Consider the following 14,981-nt stretch of genomic DNA (forward strand, 5'->3'; position numbering starts at 1 on the left):
TTTATTAGAACAAAACATAATAGATCTACTCATTTTGTCATCCTTATATAATATATTTTTTTAATATAGTTTTATTTGTATATATACTATTATTAAGTTGTCTTTAAAACTTAATTTAATCAAGTTTGATAAAAATAAATAAAGAAGTAAAAGGGATTTGGATTATGATGTAAAGTTGAGCATCAAGTATTAAAAAAAAAGTTGCTTTTGTTGCAAAAATCAAATGAAGGCAAGCAGGTTTGTTATATAAGCATGAATTTAATAATTAGATATGGGAAGAACAAAATATCCATGAACTTGATGGATCCTATGTATTTGGTAATTTCATCTTCATTTAATCACGGGTATGCTCTAATTTTTTTTTGTTTTTTCTCCCATGTTTCATTTTAGATGGGTGCCTAAGTTACCTAAGTGGCAAGCAAGGTAAATAGAGCAAACCATACCAACTAGCTGCTAGCATAAAGGCGAAGACCATTGTAAGTAAGAGGCGATTGTCAAGGGTGCAATTTAGCAGGACAATGGGATAGTCACGGAAGAAATAGAGGAAGAACCAAACAATAAAATAAAAACAATAAAGATATTGAAAGTAGGTAACATATGAGGCAATTTACAAATATATACTTAGCAAATTCAAATATTCATTTTAGTTAGCAAGATGGAGCGCCAACAACTACAAATTTGTTCATCAAGATTTATAAATCTTTAATTCACGTGTGTCCTTTAAATGCAGTGTTAACGATCGCTTCAAATAAGGATGGAATTAGTTTAGGTTACTTTTAAAAATAAGAAATTCTTTAGACTTAATATATTTAAGTAAATATAAATAATATAATGATAATAATATTATTGTTACTATTCTTGTATTAAAAGTTTACTACAATTTTTTGAAAAAATTGTTTATTAGTCTATTTAAAATCTTAAAACTTATTAGCCTACGTATAAGTATAAGCTCATTATTCTATCTAGAAGTATGTTCATAACTTTATTTAATGAGCTATATTATAGAATAAGTTTATAAACAAAATTTCAATTCAAGACGACTTTAAAAAAAAAAAGATTAATCAGACTTTAAATTAAGATTTCAAGTAAATACGTCAATCTTAGGCTCAGCTAGTTTCCACTTCTAACTCCAAGAGGCTGCATATGTTCCTCAGTCAATAAAGATCGTTTGTCTAACAGTTCTAGCTGAGGAACTCTTTCAAAGGAACTCTTTCAACAAATTGCAGCATTTCGTGCAAGAGTTATATAAGTTTATGCTTCAACCTGGAGGTCATGTAATGATAGAAAGTAATAGAATATTTTATGTAATAATCTCCTTCCCCCGCCGTTTTCTTGCTAGAAGTGTGAAATGATGAAAATTGGAAAGGAATAAAAGAGATTATTACAATTTTAATAAACATTATTGCTGAAACTTATAAAAAATTTTAAAGGATTGAAACTTAAAAACAAAACTTAATTATAGTAGGTTGACCCTTTACAGTGGATTTTAGCATCTTTCTTCTTCTTTTTTTAAGAAAAAGTTGGACGATAGATTCACTAACATTCCTGACCGTTGATAGATTTTTTAAAAAATTGGATGAATAGAATTAGAAGTTGTTAACGCATTTGCTCAAGTTTTGGTTTTTTATTTCTATTGTTACCGAACCCCTCCCAATCTCAATAACCCAATCCAATCTTTTAATTTTTTTTAAGAATTGATTGTTGAGAATCTAGCATAAGAAGTCACCCTTTTCACCCTTCATGAATAAACTTAGTGCTCAGGGATCAATGTAATAATATCCTAGTGATTTTATGAGAAAGAAGCGTTAAGATGATTGTGTCATTGACATTGGTATCAAACAGTGCTGTTTTCTACGATCACATGAATAAAAACTTGATTTTGAGTCGTGGGTGATTGTTAGATTCAATATTTAGTAATATTTTTAGATTTGGGTGACATTGGACTATACACGGCGCTCTTTCAGCCGCTTGCATGGGTGAGAAACTGAAGCTGTTGAAATCGAAGAAAGAGTTTATGAAACATAAGAAGAAAGGAGAGATGAAGAGAGGCATAATCATCTTCTTCTCTAGCAGCATTTCATCCTTGCTGTCTTTTTTGGATTCATTTCTTCTTTTCCAAGGATCCTTAAACCATGCATATGCTGCAACCATCATACTGCCACCCTCTTTTGGTGACGTTGCATCTTTTGTGACAACGTTTCCTCGTCTAACTTGTTTATTTGATAATTAATTTGTAATTTCAATCCTTAAATTAAAGGTAAAAAATAAATTAATACTTTCATCCTCTAATTTTTTTTAAAGAAGAGCGAACACACTAAAATACACCATCGATATGTTAAAAGTTACCGTGTATGAGTGCACCATTTTATGTATCATAAGGGCTGCCTACGAATGTATCATAATTTTACTTTTAGTTTCATTTGATTATTTATTTCATTTTCTTAGTTTAAATTTAGTACTATTTATGAAATTTATTGTCATTGATTGTATTTTTTATTAATTGTGATATATTTTTATCACTATAATCATATTTAATTATATTTTTAATCTTTATAAAAATAATTTTTTTTAAAAATATTAAAATATAATTCTCAACATTTTTAGAATATAAAAAATTAATTTTTATCATCAATTATACTTAATTAAGTGATAAACTAAATAAAAAAATTAACTTAATATATTTACATTATTAAAAATTTTATTATTTAAAAACTTATATTTATACAAAATTTCTTCAAAAATTTATATTATTTTCAAAAATTAATTATTAGCGTATCTTCTTCTACCTCTTTCTCGCTTTGTCTTTTTCTCTATCTCCAGAATCAGCTGAAATGGCTTGATGTTGGAACTGAGAAGAAGCTGAAAGAAAGCCAGAAAAGTATTGACCAGACCAGATGTTGTATGAAGAAATCGCATCCAAGTGCAACGTGAAAGACCAAAGCAGCAGCAGTAGCAGCCTAGCAAGTTGCAGATTAACTTGCTGAATGTTCTTATAGATGAGGTAGGAAAGGGAAATATAAATGACAAGTTTATGAGAGACACAGCGATGAATCTCCTTGCAGCTGGGAGGGACACCATTAGTGCAGGTCTCACTTGGTTTTTCTGGCTGGTTGCAACACACCCATCTGTGGAATCCAATATTCTTCAAGAGATTCGATAAAATTTACCATCAAGAGAAGGTAATTGGAAGGATTTAGGTATGAAAAGGCTTAGCAGGATAATTTACCTCCATGTGGCATTGAGTGAAGCCTTAAGGCTCTATCCTCCAGTACCTTTTGAGCACAAGTGTGCATTAAAATCTGATGTTCTTCCTAGTGGCCATGGGATTAATTCAAATACCATGATAATATATCTCTATATTCAATGGGAAGGATGAATGAAATATGGGGAAAAGATTCTTGAAATTTAGACCAGAGAGGCAGATTTCTAAGAAAGGAGGATTATTCACATGCCCTCTTACAAGTTCATTACTTTCATTGCTGGACCAAGAAGTTGTTCGGGTAATTAAGGACAAAAGCTTCACTGAGATGAAGATGGCTGCTGCTGCTATACTCTAGAGTTATCACATCAAAGTGAAGGAAGGCCACCCCATAACCCCTAGCGTTTCCGCTGTCCTTCATATGAGACATGGCTTGAAGGTTAAGGTGACAAACACAAGCATTTGATCAAGGGATCTCAGTTTATAAATTTCCATATAATTATTATTTTATAAATTTGAACCTTGTTTATAAAATATTTATAAGTATAATAAATAATAGTTAATGTTCAAATTTTAAAATTTTCAATTAATATTTTTTTTATAGAGTGAAGCAAAGAAATAAATAAAAGGAAAAAAGAAAAATTTTACAATTTTATATATGAGACTTCTTTAGCATTAGCTTGGAAGAGTAATTTAAAGTGTAAGAAATAAAACTTAATTTTTTAAATAATTTTGTCTAATATGATCTGTCACTTTTTTCTTAGTCACTTCTTTATATCCAAAATAAAATTAGTATAATTGTAGAAAAATGAAACAATGTTCATCACAAAGTTTATAACCCACATTGTGTTAGAGTAACACGAGATAATTGTTATTTAAATTCATAATTATTTTTAACTCCTAAAGCATGACTATAAGTTTAGTATAGATATTGTCAAAAATGTCAATCATTTTCAAAAGTTCTTATAAGTCAACTATCATTCCTATTTTGATAAGAGCATCAAAATCAGCTCCTTCTAAGCTCTCCTAAGCATTCCTATCAACATTAAGAATGAATTCAAAATTTTGATTAGCCTCCCAAAAAATCCAACATTTCAAGCGGATCTAAGATTGTTGCATTTGTTCACGTAAATGAAGTTAGTTGGTAACATTCATAACATTAAGTATAATTTTATAAATTAAAGTCTTTTTTCAAGCAATGCAATCATCATTCCTAACCCTCCATACTCACCATAGTGTAACTAAAAATAAGGAAATATTACTTTTATGTTAAGTCGTAATTCAGTTGTTGGCGTCAAAGGAAGCTATCATCATTCATTCCATAGACTTGCATGAACCTAAATTTCTTTACTATCAAACAATCTCTGACACAATGGAGAGTGTCCTCATTATAATTGGGACATCTTAAACAAATGAGTGAAGGTGTCAAGCTCCTATTATATATACCTTAAGTAATTTGTGAGAAGAACGTCACAACAAATAAGACAAATTAGGAATTTAATCTTTTTTGCAAAAAGAATGTGTCAAATTCATCTCTAACTAATGTACTAATACAAAGTTCTCCTACCAATGAGCTAGTACAATCATGTTTAGTTGTATAGCTTCTCTTCAACTGCTTGACCAAATAAATTTGTCTTCAACATTATTATTAATTGACTAGTTAGATTGATGAATGGTTGAAGTAATTGATGTTGGTATCAAAGTAACAATTTGAGAAAAATGTCACCCCTATTAGGTATAAATGTCCTTAACTTTAAACTATATCTTAAATGTTGACATAGGAAGTATAGTCACATAATTTGCCCAATCCCGACTAGTCATGATAAATCAAAAAAATGAATTCATCCTTCATAATATTTTTAACCTTTTTAATTGCTTGCCAAGAGTGAGACTACAATCTCTCGTTTTCTCTGTGATTTGTATATAATGTGCTTATGTGATTGGAATATTTAAATACATACATATATATATATATATATATATATTATCATTATTTTATTATTTATAGAGTTATATACAATTAATTATTTTAGAATTTTATGACAATTTTTGTCGGTAAACATTTACACGAAGAAAGAGGCTTTATATTAGGAGTGATAATATTAATTACTATTATCATGAGTAGTAATATTTTATGTGATGAAATTTTGTTACGCTAAAATAATGTTGTATACGTAATCTGACAATTCAATTTTCTTATTCCATTCAAAATCAATTAATCCCTCATTGATTGAGTCATATTAGGATACAATTGTAAAGACACTTCAACCTTAAAAAATTATTCTCTTGAGTACACAATTATGATTACCCTAATTGATTAATTCTTTCTTCTAAATCAACTTAATCCTAATCTTCTAATTCTTCCTAATCTTACCACATAATCTTCATTGCAATTGCCACCTTATTTCTCCAAAGAGTGACACCTTCTTGCCACCTCACAAACTTCACTCACTAAACCAACAAGACATGACCGTTCACTCTCCCTCCATCTATTCATCAATTTCACTTCTAAAATTACAAGAAATAATTCTCTCAACTTCACAAAAATTTCTCTTCTCCTCTTCCTACAAACTGTGAGCTATTCTTCTCCATGGTCAGCCTAGATTTTCTCAAATTTCACATGCAATTACATACTTAGATTCCTCTCTATTCCTATGGTTTCAGATTTCTTAAAGGGCAACAACAATTGGGTAGCTTGGAACTTGGTTCTTGGATCCTTGGATACTTAAAGATCACTACCATTTCTTTGTTTTGAACTCCTTTGGTAAGGGGGAGAGATTTGATTGACAAAGAAGTTAAGAATATGTATATTACATTCAGTTACTAAATACATTATTCATATTTTATTAAGGTCATATTAGCGTATACATATTTAATTGATTTAGTATTCCCCTTATAAATTTAATATGCATTTACATATTTAATGACCATTATATATATAGGACTGAAAGTTATTCTTGCAGATATTTATATCAGAATTTGACTTAGCAAAGTTTATTTTACGTAAAATTTGTGTACCTGACATACTAAGTTACCTAAAACAATAATTATATCTTACCAAAGGAAAATTAATTCAAGTCAATACTTTCTCTATAAAAAGAATAACGAGCACGCAATATATACACATATTAATTTTGACACTTGTGAGGACATATAGACCCATAACAGTATAAATATTTTAAACACATACACACTGAAACCAGCATTCATGTCTCAATTTTTTCCTAGTTTTATTTATAACTTTACTGGTTTGGGATGTCAGTTTCTTTTTTTTTAACACAAGTCTCATTTGCTCATTTTACATATATGTATCAAAGTCATTCTATACAACATGCAAAAGCAGAATCAATCTACATGCTCTATACATATATTAGTCTTATTATTCATGGCACCCAGAATTTTACACTTAAATCACACATATTAAACTCATCAATATACACTTGCGGCATAGATTGAGCTCATTATTTGTTTCATATAGGAGTAAAACCAATATATATACTTGTAATATATGGAGGCTAAAGTTAACGCACACTGCTGTAAACATTCATCAAATTCTTTATTTTTAGCATGTGAAGGCCAAAGTTGACACACATCATATCCTTTATGCAGAAAAAATTAGTGCACACATGATTTGGATTACTCACTCACTACATGCAAAGGTAAAAATAAAAACTTATTGATTTCATTTGTGACTATATTCATGCATTGGTAAGACAAGGAATCTGGATCAATGTACATTGGTTATTATACTCGTCATCCATGACATGAAGGGGTGAAATTGATATGCTCATAATTTAAATTTGTCATTAATTATATATATCTAAGGTAACATCCAAGTCATTATTGTTATTTTTGGTTTATGTCATTTTCCTTATGCTAAAATAGCTGTGTCACAGGAAGGATATCAACTTAGACAAGTTTTAAAAATAGACTCCCCTTTACTTATTATTATGTAACTCTACTAAAGAGAGGTAGAACATGCTTGATGGTGGTTTGATTTTGACAGTGTTTAGGATAAGAGGGTAATGGTTTTGAAGGCCTTGAAACGAAAAGGGAAAGAGAATAAGATTAGAGAAATTTGAAGATAAATTAATGCAGAACTAGTGGAGTACTCATCTTAAGGTAATCCTCAATTCTTCTACATAAGTGAGTTGGGTCAGAGATTTTTAAAGGAATAGTGTAAGTAAACTGATTGTTGTTGTCATAAGAGGGAAGTAAGTCTTATATTTTGAATTGCCTTGGTTTAGAGAATCCTGTCAAGTGGAGAAGGTGATCATATGATGAGGCAGTTGGTGAGTCTTTATTAAGTTAACAATTCAAGGTAGGAAGGATTTTGGAAGCTTCGTTGCAAGCTTTGGCAACTTTCCTTTTCTAGGCCATAATAAGTGTGGTGTAGCAGCAGCAAACAGAGTAAATAGAGAAGGAGAAATTTAATGGTGAAAGAAAAAAGTTATAGTTTAGCATTTAGTATGATGCGAATTTGTTTAGTGGCCTCCTCCCTGATTTATACATGTGAGATTAGGTGAATCCAGTCACTATTTTTTTCAAATTGTGAGTGGGTTCTGATAGGCACACGTGTAGTTTAGCATGACAACACCTACACTTATTTCATGCATTGAATGAGGTGGCAGCAGAGGATGGAAGGAGGTGCATAGCAAAATCATTACTTCACTCCCTATTACGTAATGTTATAATTTCAACATCTGTTATTCTTATTTAAGACATTCTCACGTACCCAGTTCAACTGTCATAGACCTTCTAAGGATCAGAATTTTATAAGTGGAAAGGTTACATGTGCACCCTTATTACAAGGCTAGCATAATCCTCCCATGCAGTAGAAAGTGAAGTCTGATAGTGCAAGATGTGCAAAGAAAGAAGTTGAAGGTTGGTTGTATTAAACTTGTCGTGATAATGTGAGGAGTTTTTGGATAAGGTTCTATTGTTCTAGAAGCACATTTATAAACATCATTCTGTGTTAAATTCAACAGGGAATCCCTCCAAAGCAAAATTTAATTTTTCGTAGTCTATTAAATGAATAGGAGTATGTTTCACTTGAATGAGGAAAATCAAATTCAATACACTAATATTAAGGTGCTGTTGTTCACAATCTCCCTCTTGTATGCAGAAGTCTAAAAAAATCATAAGTGGACTGAATGTGTAGGATAATTGTTAAGTGAGCTTAAGGATGAAAATGATTTAGAGAAAAGGGTGACAAAGTGGTTGCTGCACTTTTATGTTGTGATACCGCTTAATTATGTATCCTAACTACTAAAGCGTAATTTATTTATGTGATATTGGGGTTTGCATGGGCAATTTAATTGGAATCTAATTCAAGTAGTCTATTGGGTAAAGCCCTGAGAATTTAGTTGAGCTCACACATGTTATAACTTTAGGAATCGGTTCAGGAAATTCGTTTCCCCCACTTAATTACTTGTTGCAGTATTGTTCAACAAGTTAACCAAAGCTAGGGGACAAAAAGCACTATATGTGTAGCAAAAGAGTGAAGGTCCCTATGTGTTCCTCTCGTTACAAAATGTTTTGAGAGAGTTTTTCAATCTACATTCAGCTAGCATGTGAGAAGGTATTAAAACTTAAGATTGAAAATTGGAGACAAACCTAACTTATGTACATGGTGACAAAGCTTTCAGAAAATAAAAATGAAAGAGGATAATGTATCTAATTTGCATGTTATGCTAAAATATGTACATACGTAATGGGCATTTTAGAAAGACAAGATGATGAAAATATATATATATATATATATATATATATATATATATATATAACTCTACTAATTTCAATCATGTACTAAAAGGTATATGTTGACAAAAAAAATTTACATTTTTCCTAGAGAAACTAAGGTGAAAAAATTTGGGGTGTTACAAATTGGTGCAAAAAGAAAATTATGGTATTATTCTTAACATGTTGGAATGGTATTATGAAAAGTTGGGTGCTTTTTGGCCTTATGTAGGATTTGTCATAAATGATTTACTTGAGCTAATTTTCCTGTAATTGCAACTGGAATCCTGTTAAGAAGCAGTAAATTGAGGAGTTAATTTACCTAAATTATCTATGTTATTTAAGTCTACGAAAATTTATATTGAATCCTAATTTAGTCTAATTGAACTCTATTGTCTATAGAATTTTTTAAAAGAACCATGTGCTGGAATCTCATAATTTTGGCCCCTCAAACTTTACTTCACAAGAATCGAATTTATACTTAAATTTACTCGAACCAAAGCTTGAATTTTATTCTCAATTTATTTAGGAATCAACCTTGAAGCTTTTAGAATTTATCAAGTAAATTTCAATTTATAATGAATCTCCTAAATTAATTATAATTAATAGATATCTTATTTCCTTTTTCTCAAAAGTCTAAAATATAATATTTAGGAATCTTTTATAATAAAGTAATGAATAAACTTTATGCTTGTATAAGATTAAGATTAGAAGCCCTAGCATAACCTGTAATATTTTCTAAAGTATTAAATGATTTTATACTTTACTTTTCTTAAATAAATTACTTAATAGCATAAATCAATTAATTTTCTTAAAGGGAGTCCAAACTAATTACTAAAAGAATCTATGTTTTTAATTATGCATACTTATATATAATTAATCTTATAGTTAAAGATATATGTATATCTATATGTGTGTGTAATTGTATAGTTAAGACACAATTTTATTAACATTTCTTAGTCAATACAAAGATTCAATTCTCATACTATTCGCCAAATCCTAAATATTCCTAAGTTGGTATTTGTTGAAAGAGTGCTTTGTAGGAGAATGTTATGTTCAAACAGTACTAACATTACTCATATATTTGTATATTTACAATAATTACGTATCATAAAGTTTAGAGAAATGTACTTGTTGTTGTTGACATCTGTGAGGTACAAGAGAAATTTAGGGGATGGCTTGGTTGCGAGGGTACTTCGAAATCTAATGAAAAGTATACCTATAGGCCTGTGGGAGTATATGTGCTAAGTTTAGGATTCCTAATGGCTTAGGGTTATTCTTTGTAGTCGAGAAATTTCTTGTTCGGACTTGGTCGCCTCGACAAATCTTTGATGATTATCATGTTAGCTAGCAGTTTTTGTTGTTGTTGCGAACAATTAGGAACAATTTTAAATTTTTTTAAAAACTTAATTAATTAAATAGGTCAAGCTTGAGCTTAAAAAAAAAGTTTATTAGGTCTATTAGAATGGCCTATTTAAAGCTCATAAAATTTATAATAATATATTAAATAAATTTATATAAAAATTATAATATAATAATATATTAAATCAATTAAATTTTAAAATAATAAAATCTTAAATTAAAAATTCTAATCATTTTCTTTAGAGTTAAAGAATGTCTCTACTACATATTCTCTAAGAGAGAACTCTGCTTGTTGGAGTTTTTTGCACATTCTATATGCATAATAATGATTTATATTGTGTTATTTCGATTACGTCTATCACTAGTTTGTCTCATCTCATCCATATCTTCTTACAAATTTACGCATTTTTTATATTATGTTATTTTTTTAATAGTTTATTTAGATATAAGCCTTATAACTTTTAAAAAACATACCTATTTAAATGGTTTATAGTTTATTTATAAGGAAACTTAATTACTTATTGAATATCTCGATACAAAATAGACCATTAAAAAGGCTAATAAGCTAAATCAGGCTTTTAAAAAGGTCAAGTTAGGCTTAATAAAAAGCTTATGACAAGTAATAAATCATACTTAAGTTTCAAAATTATTAGATAGGTCAGACCTATTTATGCAAAGCTTAACCTAGTCTAGCCTTTTTCCATTTATACTAATGATGTAGTTATGCATGTTTATGAAACTTGACTCCTAATGCTTTCTTTATAATTAAGAATATTAATATATATATATATATATATATATAATATTAGTGGGGCTACTACACAACATTCATGTTATTTCATAAAAGTTTGTATTTTATTATGATTTTATGTGTACTAGCCTAGTCTGCATTCAACTTTTTAAAACTCATTGAAAGACATTGAACAAATATATCGTAAGTTAATTTAAGATTTAGTCTTGACAGAGACCCTCTATCTTTATTATGATCTAATAAATTATTTTTATTCATATATTTTTTTACAAGCTGTTGGACCTAGAGTTTGTCTTTTTTATTTATTATATCATAAATTTTTTTACTCAATAAAGTCACATTAGCTTCCCTAGTTCTCAAACCAAGTTCATCATATTGGGTTTTACTAGTAATTGTGTCTTAATTCACCAAGTTAATTCTCTTTTCATTATTATTCTTTTAAAGAAAACTATACACATACTTATCAATTGGATAACAAACAGATTAAGATAGTCAATATAGTTGTAAGTAGTATGTTGAAATCACCATAATAACTTACTTAAATAGAGTTAAACGTCTTATTTTTATTATGAAAACTAGCTTTCAATTAGTAAATCTATGTTGAATTTTCTTCACAATAAAGTTAAAGTATTTTTTTTTTACTTTACCTAAAATGATTGGAAAGTCTAGTTTCTTATAAATAAATAAATGAAACAAATATTTAAGATAAAATTAAACTGGACTTCGTTTCTTAGCATTGATACTAGTCAAAATATAAGTCTAAAATTTTATTTAATAGAGTTAAAAGACATAAAATAAAAATATAACTTTGATAAAAAAAATGTATTTTCATATAAGAATATTATTTTAAAAAGTAATCACATGTCTTAGTAAGAAAACATATTACAGCAATTATAAAATTAAAATATATGATAATGTAACACAATACAAATAAGAATATGTTGACTGTGAAATTAGTTAAGAATAATTAAAAAATAAAAGTTGAAAATATTACGAGGAAATATGAATAGGTAATATAAAGGAGTGCTGACGGTAGTCCCGCTTATGTTAATACTTGGTATGTACAGGAAATTTTAGATATTTTATAAATAAACTCTGCTTTTGACTTTACACATTTAATAGATGTTAGATAAATGAATAAATAGATGAACTAACCATGTGGGTTCAATTGAGTGATGCTTTATAAAATAGAGACAAACTCGACAAGTCAAATTACACATTAGTTAAGAGTAAAATCTCCATTATTTTTCATTGGTTTTCGAGGGAACCGCGTTTTATTTTTGACTTCCATAATATCGACCTGCTACCATCCACGTATATTAGATATAAGTTTGAGGCAACCTAAATTAAATAAGAATTTTGTTAACTTGAGTTGAGTTTAAATATTTAAAAATAAAAATATGCAATTTAAATTTAAACACATTTATTGATATTAATTTTTTATTAAATAATTATTTACATATATAGTTTTCTGCTGACCATGAAGTGGTAACACAAGTCGTATTGGTTCTACATTTATTTTTCCGAGTCTGCATGAAATTAATTTATGTGCATTAATTAATTATATTTAACCAATTTCAATATTGTATATAAGTGTCTATTATTGGGAAAGTTAAATATTCAGCGAAATTATTCATTAACTATAATAATTTTGTTTTTTTATTTATCTTTTTGTTGATTTTATTTTAAATTTTGAAAATCAAAGTTATTATTTAATTTTCTCTTATGATCTTATATAAATTTTGAGATTTTTGTAACTATTTATTTTTATATTTATAAAAAAATAAAATGCATATACATTTTAACATGCATATAAATTAGTTAGAATTACAATAGTCGAGCTAAAATACGTGACTATAATTGTTTTGTGTGGGCCTTAGAATTAGACAACCTACTACATATGCACTCAACAGACAGGATTTTTTTAATTGCAGAATACAATTTGTTTATGTGGCATTATCTTTGTTATGTTGCTAGAGCTTACAATCAAGCCATATCTTGTTTTTTTAATCTTCCCATTCTTACGGAGATAATGTATAAAACCGTTGTTATGAAATATGTCATCTTTACAATTATTAAAGTAAACATAGAAATAACATTAGAGATTAGTTCAAGCAACAAGTGATTCGATATCGTTTAAATAAGATTTTAAGTTTGAGTTTTTTGTATTAAAAAAATTTTAATAGTAAATTTACCTATTGCATTGCATTCAAGTCAGGTTGAATCCGAATCAAATTGAAAGAAAAAAAAAATTAAACATAGAGGTTCAAAAAAGCAACATTATTTGGTTTAAATATAACTTGTTAAACCTGAAAAATGAAATAAAGTATTACTAATTTTCGATTACATTCCGTGTTCTTTGCTCATTCGTGCGCCTCACTTTTTAAGATAACATGTTTGTAGTATTTTATAGAAAACCTCCACTGTGGTTCACTTCTTGTACTACTATATATTGTGTTTTAATTTGTGTGATGTACTTTTAACTAACATTTGACGTGAAGTTTAGAACTCAGTTAGTCACATCCCCACTGCACTTGAATGCAATTGAAATTGTCACCCGAACCCATATAAAAGCATATAACGGAGAAGCAACAATATAACATCAAAAGCTTATTCGAAAAAAATTATAAATAATTTATGAAAAATAGTTTATCACTCTTATAGATTATTTTTAGCTTCCATATATAAATTTTAACATATAACTTATCAAAATAAATTATTTTTAATTTGTTCTAATAAGTTTCATATTTAAATTTATTTTGTAATTAAATTATCATTTTAAAAATTATAAGACATTGCTTAATTAAGCTCTATTTTCAAACGTATTCCAAGTACATTATGCTCATATAATGTGTCAATTAACTACATTATAAAGGACAGCTTTTAACACATATGTCAACGGCTTTGCTCGCAATTGTAAAGAAAGTAGTTGAAATGTGATTTTTTGTTTTTTGTGGTTTAGTTCAAATTGGGGCCAATACATCAAAGAGGACAGACGTTTTATGTTTAGTTAATTTTGGAGTTCAAATTTTCTTGTTTGTGGTTTAATTTTAGTGAACTTTTACATGTATGGTTATCCATTTTTCCTATCGTTGATTTATGTTTTTTTTTTATTATTAACAAAAATAAAATGTTTTATTAACTAGGGTTAAGTGTGTATTTTTCTCTCTGTTTATAGCATAGTGATAGTCAACCTATCTATTCTCTAAAAAATAATTTTAAACTAAAAAAATCTTATATAAAAAATTATTTAAAGTTCTATTTTGTAACGCTTTTAAATATTAATATTAGGGTTTGTCATATGGCATGTGACTATATTAAGTTAAAATTTTGTTAACTAACTCAACATTTAATATACAAAACTTAGGAGTATTAGAAACTAAATTTTAATAATTTTTTTAAGAAATAATTTCAAACATTAAAAATTTTACAGGAACCATAAACTTATTTAATTAAGAAAAACACAAATTTTATGCATAATCTATTATGTAACGTGAAAGAATTCTCTCTCAATTCAAAGTGAATATATCCATATATTCAAGTTTGTGATTTACCTATATGAAAAAAATTTCTTAATTGAGAGCAGGGATGAATTTAGAAATCTAAGAGGGGCCAAAGGTTTAGAGATGCATGATTGTACTAAAATAGAAGTTGTGTTAAAGTTAAAATAATGGGTTTTTGCAATTAAAAACAAAATTGGGGAGGGTTGATCGAGCATCCATGCTTGTTCTCCACCCCCCTGATTCATCTTTGGTCGGGAAGGATGTCTACTTTTAATTACCAATCAATTGAGATTGTCTAAATAACACGATTAAGAAAATGAGAATAAAGTATGTTTAATTAAAAGTAAAATTTATAAATATATTAAAAAGTAAAAATAACTTTATATTAATTTAAAGGTTTAAATTATTTATTAGAAGGGATTAAGTG

The 14,981-nt window shown here is 28.0% G+C and overlaps 1 pseudogene; it reads left to right on the forward strand.

Moving 5' to 3' along the window:
- The first annotated feature begins 1,972 nt into the window (after positions 1 to 1,972).
- On the forward strand, positions 1,973 to 3,665 carry LOC113874125 (annotated as a pseudogene).
- The last annotated feature ends 11,316 nt before the right edge of the window (positions 3,666 to 14,981 follow it).

The sequence above is a fragment of the Abrus precatorius genome, unplaced genomic scaffold (genome assembly GCF_003935025.1).
Source record: "Abrus precatorius isolate BTA unplaced genomic scaffold, Abrus_2018 Scaffold8, whole genome shotgun sequence".
Lineage (NCBI taxonomy): Eukaryota > Viridiplantae > Streptophyta > Magnoliopsida > Fabales > Fabaceae > Abrus > Abrus precatorius.